General features: G+C 39.8%; 1 non-coding gene across 1 annotated transcript; it reads left to right on the forward strand.

Moving 5' to 3' along the window:
- The first annotated feature begins 6,016 nt into the window (after window positions 1–6,016).
- Window positions 6,017–6,146, forward strand: LOC121454843. The gene has a single exon (XR_005975358.1). It is a non-coding gene; the product is annotated as a small nucleolar RNA SNORA38 (small nucleolar RNA).
- Window positions 6,147–6,352: the final 206 nt, after the last annotated feature.

A 6,352-nucleotide genomic window follows, 5' to 3' on the forward strand; every position in this document is an offset into this window, starting at 1 on the left:
AGAGCTATAGTAAGCATGGCTGAGCAAGCATCTCTGTAGTGGGATGTAGACCCCTTTGGGTGTGTTTCTGAATGACATAGCTGAGCAAGCATCTCTGTAGTGGGATGTAGACCCCTTTGGGTGTATTTCTGAATGACATAGCTGAGCAAGCATCTCTGTAGTGGGATGTAGACCCCTTTGGGTGTATTTCTGAATGACATAGCTGAGCAAGCATCTCTGTAGTGGGATGTAGACCCTTTGGGTGTGTATCTGAATGACAAAGCTGGGATGTACAGAAGTTCTGTATCGCAGCCTTTCTGGAAATGCTGACTTACATAGTAGCTACAGCTCTTTACACTCCAACCAACCCTAACACAGGATTCTCTTTTCCTTCACCCTTACCAACATTTGTTGTCATGTATCTTATTGATACTAGTCATTCTGATGGAGGGGGTGATGGAAAATCAAAGTAGTTTTAATTCACATTCTCTGGTCACTAAGGATGTTGAAGACTTTTGAAAATACTCATTGACAATTTATATTTCTTCTTTTGAGAACTTTATCCATTTTCTTGACCTGTTATTTTTTTCTTATTACTCCCCCCACACACACCTATGAGACAGGGTTTCTCGGTGTAGCCTTAGCTGTCCTGGAACTCACTCTATAGACCAGGCTGCCCTCAAACTTACAGAGATCCTCCTGCCTCTGCATCCCAAGTGCTGGAATTACAGGCATGTGCCACCATTACCTGGCTTTTTTTTTCATTTTTAATTAAAATACAGTTACATCTCTTCCCCTTTTCTCCCTCCAACTCCTTCCATGTCTCCTACAAGACCCTCTTAAGCTGATGGCCTCTTTTTCTTTGGTTATTCTTATATATACATAAACACATATATGCATAAAAATAAATATATTAGGGGCTGGAGAGATGGCTCAGCGGTTAAGAGCATTGCCTGCTCTTCCAAAGGTCCTGAGTTCAATTCCCAGCAACCACATGGTGGCTCACAACCATCTGTAATGAGATCTGGCGCCCTCTTCTGGCCTGCAGGCACACATGGAAGCAGAATATTGTATACATAATAAATAAATATTAAAAAAAATAAATAAATATATAAATACCACCTGCCAAGTCCCATTAGTGTTGCTTATGTATATGTGATTTCAGGGCTGACCATTTGGTATTGGATAAACAATTAGGGCGCTCATACCAAGGAGAGATTGATTCTTCTCCCTCAACCGTCATTAGCTGTCTGGAGTTCTTTGTTTAGGGGCGGTGACCCATGATTTCCTTCTTCTGTCTGTGTTAGGATGTTTATTGGTGATGTCATTGTTCAGATCTTTCATCGGCAGCCATGTTGTTGAGGTGTTGTGGGTGTACCTCCCCTGTCATTTCCAGGAGATGCATTCTCACAGCAGACTTCTTGGTCACCTGGCTCTTACAGTCTTTCTGCCCACCTCTTCTGCAGTGTTCTCTGAGCTTTAGGTGAAGGTTTTGTTGTAGATGTATCCTTTGGGACTCCCCATGATCACAGCGTTATGACCAATTGTTGCTTTCTGAAATGGTCTCTATTTTCTGCAAGAGAAACTTCTTTTTCTGGAGGGGTAAAAGCTGTGTTTTATCTATGGGCTTGAGTTTTAGGATGCAGTTAGGAATTATGCTGGTCTAGTATGGTGATGATAGTGGGTTTGCCTTAAGATCCATGACCTCACTAGCCCCAGGTATTTGGCAAAGTTTCTAGAAAGTACCAGACATTATTTCTCTCTTTTTGAGTGGGCCTTACTCCCAATTAGACAGTCAGGGTTACCAACAAGATATGAGTACCATTCTTCCATCATTAGGGATATCTTGCCAGGCTGGACAATGTTGTGGTTCCTAGGCATCACAGCTGGGTAGCATTGTTGATTGCATCCCTCCCTTGGCATCATAAATAGCATTTTCTGTCCTATGGCATTTACTCAGAATCAATCTTCTGGGTTCCATCTCCAGTGTGTAGAGCCTTCAGCTTTAGGGATGTAACGTCAACCTTTGAGAGGTAACCAAGGACAACAGCAATGGTCTGTATTGTTCTGGAGGTCACTTGGAGTACCCTGACAAACAACTCAAATGGAGATTTCCCAGGCCTAGTAATGGGGATGATTGTGGCAGGATATAGGTAATCTGAAGGGGGCTTCTTCCATAGAGGAGAATAGGGAGGTCAATATAGAAGAAGAGGAGCAAATAAGGAACAAATACCATTAGTGATGTCTTATAAAGTCTCCAGGAATCATTGTTATTTATGTAAAATTATATCTAATACATGTGCGCACACACACACAAATACCTTAAATGAAGCTTTACCACTTGGGCTGACGATGCTCCTCACAAGAGCCATAGAGTATCTTAGCCATTTTTTTTTTGGATTAAATTATTTTCTTGTTTAGTTTTTTTGAGTCCTTTGTACATTTAGGATATTAATCTGTCAGATATTTCTTGGTATTCATTCAGCAAATGCTTATTCCAGATAGAACTATAGTTTGTCTAGCACATGTGTTTACTAATGATCACCTTGGAAAGAAATGATCACTTTGCAGGCTCTTGCATCCTCAGTTGCTACCAAGCTACCTCTTCCTGGTTAGTCAGTCCATAGTGACCCTGCTAGAACTACATACAGAGCCTAGGATATACTCAAATAACTTATATACACTAAATTTGCCCCTAGCTGAGTATTATTTCCCTCCTGATTATCTCTTAAGTTTATTCTGTTTTATAATCTTAGGTAAAGCCAATCGGTATCTTTTCAACGTCATGGTACTCTGACAAGGATAAAACTGAGCTGTGAAATGTTTTGAAAAGGGAAAGGCTAGGTATCTTCTGAAGAGGACAAAGAACCCACAAGCTCTGGAAACAAAGTCCAAACTCCATGACTCACTAACTGACGACATTGATCTGAAAACAGAGCCCAAACTCTGTGACTCACTAACTGAGGACATTGATATATTATCTAAACTCTCCGAGCTTTTGTTTCCTTATCTGAAAACTTCGGAATCTTAGAACCTACACTTTGGGGTTAATGACAGATACTTATAACCCACATAAGTGGGTGCTGTAAATTGTGTTTTATTAGTATTCATGTTTGACGTTTTTCCTGCACTGAGCACTCCAGCAGTTGTGTATTATGTATTTATTTCCACAGAACATTAAGTAAATGCTTCTTCCACAAACTGGTCACGGAGAAAATTTTATAGCTTATTTAATAATAATAAAATCTCCCCATGTCCCATATAGACTGTCAATTCCTACAGTAGTGGGATTTAGTAGGATGAGAAACTATGTTTTCATGTCAAGTCATGTCTTAATTCTCTGATCAGTGTGTAAACTGGCTGTCCCTCAAGGGACCTATTCCTCTGCTGATCTATAATCAGGCGGAGTACACACAGTACAAAGCATAGCTGCCCTTTGTAGAGATCATGAGTCACTCACTCTCCCTCGTAAGAGGCTGTGGAAGCTACAGCAATATGCTTGACAAATCTGCCATAATCCGCCGTGACAAGAGACAAAATGGAAAATTAATGTGTCAAGGTATTTGAAGAAATTGAAGAAGATGGAACCCAGAACAGAGCTAATTTAATTCGTGACAGAAGAAAACTTGTCTTTTCAGTGAAGATGGGGAAGGTGGGTGACCATATGGCTAAAAGCGTAGGCATTGTAGTAGTAGGGACTTCATGGGACCCACACCAGATGGCCAGTTTCTGTAGTAATAGTGGAGGCAAGATTGCCTGAAAGAGGGACAGACAGAAGTAGAGCCTTGGAAAGTGCAGCTGACACGTGGGTTTGACTGGCTTCAGTTGGTAATCGGAATGAAAGTGGGAAAGGATCTGTAGCTAAAAGAAATGGGGAAACAAAAGTTGATTGATCAGCTTTGAGAATTGAAGAATACAAGACTTGGACCTCCAGTGATTGCATAATTTTATACACAAGTGAAAATTAGCTGCTGTGTTTAGAGTGGAGGAAAGCTTGACTCAGCCATTTTGCATTATCCTTTAAGTAGATTTTTTTTCAACCTACGACACTAAAAATAGGCTGTATTATTTTCACACATTATCCCTAGGGTGTCTAAAGTAGCCATAGCAATGATAACATCACATGGTACCATAGATGGGATCTTAGTGACAGTCATTTGCTGTGCTTTTTAAGGGCTGTACTACACAACAACACAGATTCTGATGGTAGGCTTTCTAACTTTCAACTCAAACTCCATTGTTTACTCTCCACGAGATCTTAAGCAAGTTAAAGTCTTCTGCTTTTCCATTTCACCTATCAAGAGTTGAATATCCGTACAACTACACCTGATAGCACCGACGACGTGAGGCTGAAAAAGTTAAACGAGACAGTTAACGAAAACAATGTAGACTCTTGCTCCCCCCTGATATCAGTTATTTCTTTTGGGCAGCATTTAGACTTCTTATTTCCACTTCTCCCCTAGTCGAGTAGACTGACAGATGGTCATTTTTCATAGATATTTATTATCTCACAGCAACATTAAGCAACTGGCTTAATGCCTTTGCCAGGAAAGCTGCCGCTTCGTTATCTTACCACCCACCGGTTGTATCAGTCCTCTTTCTACTTCTTCCAGTTGTTGGTCTAATGTCCACTTGCTTTGCACCTCAGCAAATAGCTGGATAATAGATGGTGTAAGATGGACGGGGCTGTAGGGATCCTTGCATTGGTAGCATTTCCTTCAACTTGCTTAATAGTCCAGGCTCTTCAGGTCACCGGTGCTGCAGGCTCTAAGATACGTTTGCTCAGAAACAGTAGTTGACCACAGTTTGTCCCCTAACCTACCTACATTGAATGAGGTGGAGTTGTGTTTTAGTTCATGTAGAGAATTCTACTAACTACGCATAAACATGGCTGATTATACTTTCCATTGTGCCCTGCTTGAAGAATTGACAAAGCTGACCTCTGGTGTCCTGACATGTCTTAAGATAATGTGCTAATATCTTTCTTTTTATTAAAACTGAGTTCTAAATCATACACAAACCAAAATTCCGATAGGTTTAAGTTACTAATATTCATTGGATCATGTGTTATTCCCCTTTTAATGGAAGAAACAACTGCTATACATTTGCTGGTCCTCTTCTAGTGATGTTACCATTGCTGCATAGCTACATAATTTCTTCCAGAAGTGTCATACACCCAAAGTAAATTGGTATCACTTCACAGAGATAAATAACGAGTTTCCAAACCCTGCTTGTCTTGTCTGTGGCAGCACTCCTTTAATCCCAGCACTCAGGAGGCAGAGGCAGGTGGATCTCATGAGTTCAAGGCCAACCTGCTTGACAGAGCAAGTTCCGTAACAGCCAAGGCTACACAGAGAAAGCCTGTTCTCGAAGAAACAAACAAAAACCTCGACTTGAGAACAAAATACACGGTCATGATTATATTAGCATCTTTTGTGCAGTGTTAGTTTTCCAAAATATAAAGTCTTTAACACCCTTAGATCATAGTGGTTTTATTTTGTTAGTTCCTTTGTAGGAAGGCAGTTTTTTTTTTAATTTAGTCTTTGAATGTCCCTTTATTTAACCTCCATGGTCAATTTAAAACAACCTTTTTTCTCTTTTAGTTTTGTCTTTTATTTGTTTGTTGTAGAAAGAAAAGATTTTTTTCTTGGATTGAATTGGTTGTCTGTCTTTGATATATCAACAAATATTAAATGTCAAACAGTACCTAAGTCAGAAGACAATATAGGTCTTTATGTGCTATACACATTGCTGCAGCCACCTTACTAAACAAGGCAGTTTACTGTCCATGAAAGCACATATAATGGTTCCATAACACCTTTATTCCCACATATTATCTTTCCCCTTGTCTGATTCTGTACTGTAAGAGATAAGGCAGGGCTGAAAAAAATTCGTTAATACTCTAATACAGGAAGCTAGTAAAAAACATTCCTTCTATCATACAGTAAATATATTCTCAACAATTCTTTGGTGAAAAGGCGGGTTAATTATTTGTGTGTTAGGTGTGTGTATAAAAATGAATGAAAAGAGAAATGGATCCTCCTGCAAAGGCATGTTTTGGGCTCCTTGTTCTTGGACATGTAAGAATCTGAGGTAGAAAAATGTTGAATTGCAAAGTCTGAGACCGGCTTGCTCCATTCAAGCTCTGGATCATCCATCCCATAGAGAAGAGAAGCAATTAAAAAAAGAAAAGAGAAATGGGCAGTGTGGAAAGCTGCAATATGGAAATGTAGCTTGCAGTAGAGTTATCTCATTTTATCTTCCCAGCTATCTCATGATGTTGCAGACTAACACTAATACAATGTTGTGAATGCAGAATCAGAATTCACATGCCTTTCCTGGAGTTGCCCAACAAGGATTAAGTTACATCCAT

Source organism: Microtus oregoni, unplaced genomic scaffold, assembly GCF_018167655.1.
Source record: "Microtus oregoni isolate MIOR12 unplaced genomic scaffold, Mior012 000012F_ref0000307, whole genome shotgun sequence".
Lineage (NCBI taxonomy): Eukaryota > Metazoa > Chordata > Mammalia > Rodentia > Cricetidae > Microtus > Microtus oregoni.